The following is an 11691-nucleotide window of genomic DNA, read 5'->3' as shown; positions in this document are numbered from 1 at the left end:
TCAACATGTGATATAAACAGTAAAGCAATAAGAACACCGTGAAAATAACATTGAAACCAAATAAGGAACACAAAGGACAACCAATTAATCAAGCCGTTCTAACACAAGATTCACAACGAAATCACTTTGTGATACCTCATTTCATAGTCACAAGTCACGGGTCTCAACCCACCATCATTTACTCACGGTACCCCGTGTCCGCATCTCGAATCACAAACGCACAGATAACTCACGTGCCAATATCTCAATCCGCCCACCATGATCACAGACTCACATTCACAATCTGCCCGAAGTGGTCACAGGCTCACAATCACAATCTGCCAGGCATGGTCACAGGCTCACAATCACAATCTCTCCGGCATGGTCACAGGCTTACAATCACAATCCCCCCGGTATGGACACAGGCTCAATAGAAACACAAAGACGGATAATACATGAACACATCGGCATGATCAATAAATGTTAAGTTTCATACTCTTAAGCTAGTATAAGTGGCATGCTATGGTGTATGCTTCTGCTAGTGTAATACAGCATCCCCAGTCAACAAGTAATATCAAGGACATCGAATAGCTCATCGAAGCAACAAAACAAGTCACGTAAGGTGTATGACAAACACAAGGAAAAGCACACCATCATACGAAAATCACCAATACAATGTCCCTAAGCTATCACACATCATCCCTGACATTGCCACCCTTATCTCTCTTATAGCCACCCATATCACTCCGTATAATAGTCTCCCGTATCACTTTGTATAGTAGCAACCCGTATCACTCAGTATAATATCCACCTATATGACTTCGTACATTCGACAAAAGTGAGATACCACCCTTATTTCCCGCATAACAACAACGGTGAAATGCCACACTTATACTCCATATAACAACAACCAAACCACACAATAATTCACAAATGCTAACATCACAACAACACGACGTATCAACTCATAACACAAGTGCCCATAGGCCACAACCTTTCCAAAGATCCAACAATATCAATATGTTCATAAGAATAGCCCACGACCCAAACACAATGTGTATAAAATCTCAATAACAACAAATCGAGCGAGAAAGTAACTTGCGAGGAACAACATCCCTTTTAAACACAACTTTAATTTAAAATAGATTAATGACTTTCGATAACATCAATTCTAATTAATTGTTTAAGGATAAACTCAATAGTGAAAGTATCTCCATGAAATGGCAAAATCTGGGTTCTAGTGTATGAATTAGGCTAACTATGAAAGAGAGATAGCACGAACTAGTGCTACGTCTAAATGCATGAGAATAACCCGGTAACAAGAGGATATCATGTACAACAATTTCAACTAAGAGTAACTCAACAATAGAAGATATCACATAATGATAAAAGTGGTAACAACTTCAAATAAATCATATAAGAACTAACTCAACAAGTAAAGGATGTGACATGTAACGACAACTTCAAATAAAGCATGTGATAGTAGATATGGCGAATAAAAGATATAACATGTGCTAGCAATTTCAAATAAATACGAAAAGAAGCCTAAGAGTCTAAACCGGTTAATTTTCACAAATAAGCTCAAGTACATACTCGTCACCTCGCGCACACCGGGGGAATGAACATCTTGCTCCCGGTCAGTGGTGATCGGTGATGGAGTAGAAGCTGGTGGTAGAGCAGAAATTTGTGCAGCACTTTGTGTAGTACCTTTCTAGCCAGTAAAAACGACTAGAGATCGGAAAAGAGTCAGTTGTTTCAGCCAATTCAGACTCTCGAAAGAGTCTCTTCACTTCTTTCGGATAAACTACTGGAGCTCTTTTTCTTTTTCTTCTATGAAGAGAAATTGTTTCACCATGATCCTCAGTTTCTTCCTCATCAAGGACCACAAAGTCCGGTCCTACAGGAATTTCCTTTGTAACCGGGGGTTGTATTTTCGCCTCAGCTCTTTTCCGCTCAAGGACTTCTTGAAGTTGTTATTGGGCCACCTTCGGGTCGAGAAAAACTTTGACGACCGGACAAACATATGACCCCTTATAAAGGCCCGAGGTTTCAATGTAAAACGGGAAAAGTCAACAGTCTATTACCAAATGAAGGCATGCGTTAACAAGAAGAAAAGATTAAAGTATTCTCACCATGATCCTACACCTCCAGTTATTCTTTATGAAAATTTCTCTCCACGTGCGGAGTTCCGGCGTGGAAGAGTCCAAAATCATCTGAACCCATTGGGTCAGGTTTATTAGATTTTCTACTACTGGGGAGCCAACAAATAGCTAAAATAGAAGGAAGAAGAGTTCAGGAAGATGAAAATCTTTTTCGAAATAATAAAGAAAGAGATATTTAAGAAATCATACAAGTATAGTTCCACGTTTCAAGAATTGGGGATGTTGATGGTGATATAATAGCCTCGGGAGACTCGGCGACAAACCTCTCCATCCAACCACGATCATTTTCATCATCCACGCCGGTGATGGTGGCATTGTGACCATGTTTGCCGAGTTTGAATCACGCATCCTCGAAAGATCTTGGAAGCGTAAAGGAAGATGAGGTATGCAAGAATGAGATCTTCTTGTGCTCAGGACCGCAGATACCGGAGACAAGCTATCATACGCCATCTCGCTAGACCCACCTGAGCCAAACAAACTTGGTAATTCCGGCTAAACTCAAGAATAACAAGGTAGATTTTCTTTCCAAGCCTGAGCATAAAAGGGTGTATAAACAAAAACATATCCTGGTTTACTAAAAGTTACCCTCTCTACTTTGAGGGCGGCCAAAATTTCAATATTATTCCAGCCATAATTCACCTTCAAAACAGGAACGCTGATCGAAAAAATAGAGGAAGGATATTTGCCAACCGCTCTATTTATGTCGTCGTTAGGGTTAGAGGAAGTTTTTTGGATATGGAGATCCATATTGAAGGACCATTCTTTAGGAACGATCATATTTGCTATGGAAGGTTTAGCATTGGAACTTTTGGGTTTGTTTTTCTTGGATGGTCCACCACCAATGTAAGTCCTGACGTTGGTGATTGAAGGAAGAGATGAAGTCATGACCATAACAAGGTCGTATTGTGTAGCAGCAGAAGATGAGTTGTAGAGAGTTCAAGGATTTATTGAAAAGATTCAAAAAAAAAGTAAAGTAAAAATATGTGACAGGGGTGAGTTTATAGCGGTTTAGTAAATCCATCATTACCTTGGTAACTGGAAAAAATTATTCGTCACATCATGGGGAGACACGTGTTAAACTCATTAAATACAAAAAGATATGTGTCCTTTCAAGTGTTAGAAACCGTTCAAGAACTTTTCTGCCAAGAAAAGGGAAGGTCTTATCTACTTCCCCGTCACATCAAGTTGAGTCACAAAAAAGTAGGGGGACTATCTGTATTGGATAAAATTTAGGGTTTACAGGTAGATGTTTCTTGAGCAGAGATATGGCAGTGATGACAGAGTGGAGATGAGTCAATATATAGTTATTATTGGATATAGATACGTTATCGATATTGTACGAATTTCGAGGACATAAAGATCGGAGAAGTAAATTTAAAAGCAAGGTGCCTGTTGGAGAAAGCAGCATTAAAGAAGCAACCCATACGGAAAATCTTAGCATTTATCCCCAATGTTAGGCAGCCATCAAGCGAGATTTTTATTCATCTTTAAGAGAGCGAGGTTTGAGGATCTTGTCTCCGCAGATTTAACTATAAATAGTAATATTTTTTCTCATTGTAAGGATACTAAAGACAAGAAAAACAAAGGCTATCTCTCTTTTTCTCATTTTCCTAAGTTTTATACAAAATGTCTATTATCGAAGCTTTCTAGTGATCCTTGATTCCGGTGAATTAATCTGTATTTTAGGCTTGCTATCTTCTTAATTATATTTTTTTTTTCTTGTTCTTTGTTATTTTATTAATCGGATCATATTAATCCACATATCTATAAACCATGCATACAAATTTGATTGTACCTTATTATGAATAAACAATTATCAAGATTGCTTTGTGTTGTCATTGCCTTAACATCGTCAATGTAATTCAGCAAGAGAAAGTGTGCTAATGACGCTTGACAATAGTGAAGATATCACAAAAACAAAACTTACAACACCAACTGAACTAATCTGCCAAGATATAGCTGTCCATACCAAGGTCATCATATATGAAATTCTTCCAATACTAAAACTAGACATTTCACCCTGCAAAGTCTTCCATTCTCCACTAACAAAAGACCAATAACAAAAATACCAATGGCGACAATTAATGTGTAAATTTGAATTTCAAGAAAAAAAAAATGTTTCTTTCTTTAGTACCATTTGGAATGAAAGCTTCATTAGGGAAAGCAAGAGAGAGTAAAAATCTTAAGAGCCAAGAGTGGCTAGAAATCTAATGGCATATTTCCACTTATAAATGCCTAATGGGTTATCAGAATCGTTGTTAAGAACAAGAAGAGAAGCAAATACAGAAGTGACAATCAATTGAGGATCAATGTTGTGAACTTTTGACTGTTTAGAAAAAACATGAAGACAACATTAAAGGCCAATTGCTTCATGCAAATAAGTAGAGGCTAAGAGATATAATAATTCAAGGGAATATCGCTTGTTATCTCCTGCAATGATGCACCCAAAATGAAATAAACTACTATAAATATGATAATAGAAGGTGAGCTAGAGACTTCTGAATGTTTAGGAGAAGAAATAAAAAGGCCTGGAATGAATACAATTGGAAATAATGTTGCTTGAACAAGAGTGTCCATCCACTTACTACTTCCACCTTTGTTATAGTAATATCTCCCTTAAATAACAACAATAGCTTGTCCAACGAGCAGAAGAGCAATGTTGAGTGCCACCAGAAGCCAAAAGTGAAAACAACTAAGCTTGATATGTTGATGCTGCCCATTTGAAGCACCATCTTTCACTCAAAATGGTTCCTATTTATCTACTATCAAACAACACTATGACCAAGTTGAGAATGATATAACAGAGAACACAGTATAACAATCCAATACGATCGTTTAGAGTTCTAGAAATGTTTTGTGATTTTGAGACTTTGAGTAGGTTCATATGATGTTTTATTACTTGCAAGTATGGGTGATTTTAGTCCCAAGAGGTTTGGGAAATATTTGGAACACAGTTCCTAAATGGAAGCTTTAAGTTGGAAGAATTGACCAAAGTTTGACTTTTGGTTTAACGGACATGGAATGGGCTGTTGATGGTTCGTGTAGGTTCTTATGATGATTTTGGACTTTTGTGTATGTTCGGATTGGATTTTGGATATTCCTAGAAGGATCCAATGCCACTTATCGGGAGTTGGAAATTCAAATAACTTAAGAGTTTATAAGTTTGACCAAGAGTTAACTTTGATACTAATGGACTTTGGTTGGTATTTTGAGATTTTTAATAGGTCTATATAGTTGAATTAAACTTTTGTGCAAAGTCTGGAGGTAATCTGAAGTGTCTAAGTATGATTCAGACACTCTTTTGAAAGAATAAAAATTTAAGAACTTAACAGAAATTCTATTTGGTTTGAGCCTCGATTATTTATTGTGAGATTCCTGTAGGTTTTTTGAGCCTTTGTACAACTCCATATAGGTTATTTGGACTAGTTGGAATGATTGGACAAGGTCCCGAGAGCCTCAGGTGAGTTTTAAAAAAGTTTCTAAACCCAGAAAATAGACGAAATTCTAGGATTCCTCCTGGATGCAAATACTTTTATGCATACCTCTTCTGGTTGATCCACACTTTGAGCATTTTGTCACATTGATGATGTTCTACACTTTCAGTTGTGCGGAGGGCACTTTTTGGAGTGCGAAAGGAACTTTTAGAGTGCTAAAACAATGTCTCGAGTGTTGAGATAAAGCCTTGAATGCAGAGGCAATCTCCCGAGTGCTTAGGTGATGGGCAAAGTGTGGACCGCAATGAGGACCGCAACAGGGATCTATAAGTTTGTTGGTTTGATTTTGAAATCATATATCTCATAATTTATAATGAATTTGAGGATGATCCGTGTATAAAGGTTGTAGCTATTTGTGTTAAGTTTTCAAATTCAAACCTTTTGTCATTTTAACATCTGTACAAAATGTTATGGCCATTTTACTGAAAAGTGGCAGTGCAATCACTGTTGATATCATGCTAAATGCAGCCACAAGGGTTAGATTGCGGCCTGCAATGAGAAGTGCAGCCATGAAGTGCAGCCCGTACTGTGTAGGTTCAGAACTTTTGTATAAATACCAAGTTTTGTAATATTATTTCATTCTTCACCACTTTATAGAGTTGGGGAGCTTAGTTTTGAGAAGTTTTGACCTAGATCTTCATCAACAAGCTTGGTGTAAGTAATTCTAACCTATATCTACAATTTGCATATGAATCTATCAATAGATTAGACATCAAAATATGGGATTAAACAAGAAAAGTTGGGGGATTTGTCTAAAATTTAAGTAAATAGTCTTTGAGTATTTGAATACCTATTTGGACTCATATTTAAAAACTAATCACATATCTGGACTCGTAGTATTATGGGTCATTAGGATTAGGTCTTGGTTGAGGGTTTTGAACATGTGGGCCCTGGTTAACTTTTATTAACTTTTTTGAATTTTTTCAAAAATGGAAGCTTTATTGATTGGATTGCTTTCTTTAGAATTATTTGACTTTCGTGAATGATATTGGCTAGGTTTTGGATACTTTGAGGTCAAGAACAAAGAAAAAGGCGTGATTTGGTGTTGAAGACTCGCCCGGATAAGGTAAATATCTTGCTTAACATAGACTTGAGGGAATAATTTCTAAACTTGGACTTATGTGCTACATGTTATGTGTTTGGAGGTGACGTAGAAGGAAGTGATGAGCATATATGCGGACACTAAGGTTATATCATACTCGCGGTAGATTTTAATCCTTGTTATTCCCTGTGAAGGCATATGCTTTGCTTATGATATGCTTTAATTTCGGTATGACTACATGATCTCTCTTAATCGTGCTAGAAGATATGTTACGGCTCGAGGTTCCTTGTTGACCATAACTGGCTATTTTGACATGATGTATTACATGCTATATTCATGACATCTTTTAACTATTGGAATGACTACCTAAACATTCTTATTTATGTTACATCATGCCTAGATCGATGATTCCTAATTTGGAGCTGATGATTCATTCTTGATATGTTGAGCTAATTGATTCAACTGTAGTCATACATTACTCTCAAGAGCATACATCCGCATATTTATTTCTTATGTCCCTATGCACTATACATATATAATCGCACACGCATATGCATACATCTCAATATATAGATACATCTGTACAAGCTGAGTTAGGGCATGATAGTACACTCCATGCAGATTGATATGATTATGGTACTGCGAGATACTTTGTAACATTGAGACATATGAGCAGATTGATGACTGACTTCTGAGATATTAAGTATTATGTTCGATAAGGTTGCACGCTGAAAAAATATTATGTTGGATCAAGTTGTACACCAAAATTGTATTATGTTGGATCGGGTTATACGCTGCAACGGTAGTGCTTGAATATGGATCGGTCACTCTGGATCCATGTTACCTTGGGTCCTGAGAGGGCAGGTACATTGATTGTGAGAGGAATTTGTGCCAGACACATGAAGTGTGCCGAGTGATTATGGATTGATATTAATCATGTGGAAAGGTTGAGTCTTGAGCAGGTATTGACATTCTAGACTTATGTTGAAACATTCATGCATATCATTAACACATGCTTATCCATGCATTTTACATATGCATAGGACTTATTAGTGGATTGAAGGACACTTAGGGAGTGTGGGAGTTTATGTATATGCTGAGTCTTCATGATGCATGGACATTTTAGACTCATGTAAAGCATTGATATAAAATACTATTTGAGAATTGATGTAAACTTGGAACTTTATCGTGCATCGACGCCCTACATTTATATAGAAGTATTGAAGTAGATTTGTTTGGTGCATATTTCCTTTGTATACAAATTTGGTGCATTTATATATGCTTTTAACCTAGTTATTCGAAAAAGCATGCTTATTATCTTCTTCTTTGATTGATCAACTTTCTATTGATATCCTTTGTTCCTAGGCTATTTCTCTATTATATAAAGAGAATATTACGTCGATATTATGTCGTTAAAGTTAGTCTTGACCAGGTTATATAAAGTGAGAATATTTTGACCAAACCTCGATATTACGTTGTTAAAATTAGTCTTGATACTTATTAAGTATATATGGTCGGTTGTACTTATACTATACTTCTAAACCTTGCATAGAGCTGAGCTGTTGTCGAAGTCGAAAGCTAGCATTGAAGATGTACCAGTGTTCCTATTATAAGCTACCATTTGTTTATGGTAGTATAGGATTACTAGACATTTGATCATGATTCGTAGAACCTATGAATCTAAAGTTCTGATTCCAACTTGTCATGATCCAAATCTCACCAAGTCGTAATGACACCTGACCCAACCCGCTGCATAACACATCTCGAACTGATAATCATCAAACAAATAATAAGATGAGAATACAAAAATTAATAAAACTATCTCCAAGAACTGGTAGTTCAAGTCACGAGCCACTAAGATTAAAAAGTACAATGTTGGTATGAAAAAAATACATCATATGCTTGGAATTTACATAAACAAAAATATACAGTTTATTTCTATATATTTGTATGCAATGTTGCGAACTCGATTTAGTTGGGCACGAGTGGCTTGCGATGATGTTGCATATAAGTGGCTAGGTATGGACTGCATCTTTGGCTCAAGGGACTCAGGTAAGCGAGCAGGCTATTTTGAATTCCAATTTCCGATAGCGCTCCTAGAAATAGGAGTTATGGTATAGCGAGCCCTAAGATAGCTATGTTTTCACCATTAGTTGCTCTATAATTGAGTGGGTGCGTCTATAGTCTTGAAATAAAATGAAGAATATGTTTCTAAAGAGAAGTGGCAGAGTTAACGAGGCAGATTTGTAATACGTGTTATATGTCTAAAGACTACACTTAGAGGATTTGAATGTGACGAGACGGATTTTCTGGAGATGTAAAGGGAATATAAGCACTTGATTATCATCTTGGTGTGCAGTACAATCTTAAAGTATAGATGTGTCGGTGGACTTTCAGTTGTTCACTAGTGGAATAAAATAGATTCTTACAGCTTGTTGACAAGTGTAGACTCAGAAAGATTAATTGATTGCATAGAGGTTGTAACCCTGATAATGTCTCAAAAAGAGGTTGCATTAGGGATAAACGTGTGGATTATCTCATGTGAGAATGTTTGAGGTTGTATGGCTTTTATGAGGCTCTTATGAAGAGTTTGATTTCTATCCAGTTGTATGTATGTGTTACAATGAGAGTTTGAATCGCTTGAGGAAGATGACACGATTATCATAAGGATGAGTCTACATTTGAAATATAACTTTAAATGTGTTATGATTTTTACTACATGAGCTTATGAGAAATTTAGTTAGGTAACAGTATGAGGTCATGGTAGTTAAATAGGAAAAGTTGTTATAGGGTTTCAGATAATGTAATTATGGCTTTAAGCTAAGTAGGGGAGCCCACCATTTATGATCGAATCATAAGGACATGTGTTTTTATAGTTCTTGGACTAAGGTACACTTGTGGATTAGTTATGACTTGAGAAGGGGATATCGAGGATGGCTTGTGCAAGAAATTTATTGATGTGTTATGTATTACTCTTGATTGATATATGAAGGTTGTTGAATGACATAAGTTTAATATTCTTTGTGGATATAGTATACAAGGAGAAAGGATTCACTCGGTTTCCTAAGAATGAGGTTGCTTCTTTAAGAGAAATCGTGTGTTAACAGAGCACAAGTTGTTCAGTATGTTTGGTTATGCATCTGGGACTAGAGCAGAGTGGGTGGTTGTCGAGAGTGGTTCTAGTAGGTTCAAGTTCCAAGATATGAAACCTAAGGATTTACCTAATATTTTATTTTGTTAAGAATTTATGACTGGTATTGGATTATGAAAAGGACTTAGAGTACTTCTATATTATTATTTATTCTACAATGCAACATTAGAGAGATGAAAGGAATAGTTTCAGATTCATTCGAGGGTTATTTAGATTAAAAATTTCGGTTTGAAATAATTTTTGGTGCATGAAGGGGAAATAAATGGCTTATAAATATTAGGATGGCATAGTTCCTTGTTGGGTGTAACACCTCGGAAAAATTTAAAGTATTTAAGCGTTATTAAGAAAGTCGATGTGCGCTAATTAAATTATTTTATGTGTAGACACAGACTATTATATGAATGATATCAATTGATTAAGATAATATATGTATTAGGTGAATTACGAATGATTTATGGTCTAAGAAGGGCACAAGGCTAAGTCAAGTTGAAAATTTTATGATGGGATAAAGTTTCAAGTGAGTTCTCGCATGATCTAATTCAAACGTTTGTACCTCTCTTGATATGAATATTTATATGTTTATTTACCTATAAAATTAAATCCCTTTGGGTATAGTTTCCAACGCTTCAAACCGTTCGTCATTTGGACATTCCTACGAGAAGTTATGACCAAATTACCAAAGGCTAGAAAAATGCGATTTTGCGATCGCAGAACCATTATGCGATCGCAGAAGTAGTTATGCGACCGCAAAATGGTCGCAGACCTGTCCAGTGAAGCCCATTTCTGGGCATCAATTTTGCGGTGCATTTTGCGACCCGCATACCCATTCTGCGGTCCATTATGTGACCGCAGACCTGCTTTCGGAGGGTTAATATTTCTATTTTCATAACCCAACCCCATTTTGATAAATAGCCTTTGGGGCTTATTTTGGGGTATTTTTCTGAGGGTTTTAGAGAGAGGTGAGAGCATTTTAGGGATAAAAATAGGGAATCTAACATTATAATCATCCAATCTTGCACCAATCTTCCAGAATCAAGGAAGCTAATTCCAAGAACTTCATCTAAGAGGTAAGGTTCCATACCCTAGTTTTCAATTTCGAATTTGGGTAAAAAATGGTTGATTTGGAGTATGATTCTTGCGTATAAGAGCATTATTTATACATGCTTGTACTAATAAGATTTGTGGGAGGATTGTTGAGCTCAAATAAGTAAAGATTGGGTTATGGAGTGAATGAAATCTTGTAGAAGAACCTTGTAGTTAGATTTGCACACCCAGTGTTTGATAAAATGCTCAAATGGACTGAGATCATGAATATCTTCCTAATAATGGTTCAATTTTGTTATGTCTCAAAATATATTAGGATTGCTAGAATTTTCGGAACATTGTAGTAATTTAAGGAAAGCTCAAAGCAAGGTATGTTGGCTAAACTTTCTCTCTTGGAATAGATATCCATAATGTTTCCGTAAGATCAAGTATGATTGGTTCAAGATTCCTAACTTCTATATTCCGGGTTATTCCCTATGAACTTGTTTATTCCGAATGAGCCTTATGTCGAAAGATAGATGTTCAAAGTATGGTTTGCGTATTAAAATGGTGTGGCTTTGCGTCGTGTTTTAAATGAGAACTAGTATACCAATTGGGTGACAAAAACTCGATATGCATAAGACTCAAAATTGCTCATATGTGTACCTAAAGTCTTGATTGGAAATGTCTTATTGTTGATAACCTATAAAGGTGGTTTGAAATGAAATAATTGAATTGGAGATATAGAGTGTGGCCAACGTGCCAAGAATTTAAGTTATGATTGTGGCTAGTAGCGCAAATGATTTTAGAAGATGCGATAAAGAATATGAAATGAGCCTC

General features: G+C 36.2%; 1 pseudogene; it reads right to left on the bottom strand.

Annotated features, from left to right (window-relative positions):
• Positions 1-3993: 3993 nt before the first annotated feature.
• LOC107813651 (putative purine permease 11) lies at positions 3994-8298 on the bottom strand (annotated as a pseudogene).
• Positions 8299-11691: the final 3393 nt, after the last annotated feature.

This window comes from Nicotiana tabacum, chromosome 23, assembly GCF_000715075.1.
Source record: "Nicotiana tabacum cultivar K326 chromosome 23, ASM71507v2, whole genome shotgun sequence".
NCBI classification, from domain to species: domain Eukaryota; kingdom Viridiplantae; phylum Streptophyta; class Magnoliopsida; order Solanales; family Solanaceae; genus Nicotiana; species Nicotiana tabacum.
Note: the sequence above shows the minus strand (reverse complement) of the source record. Positions and strands in the feature narration are given on the sequence as shown.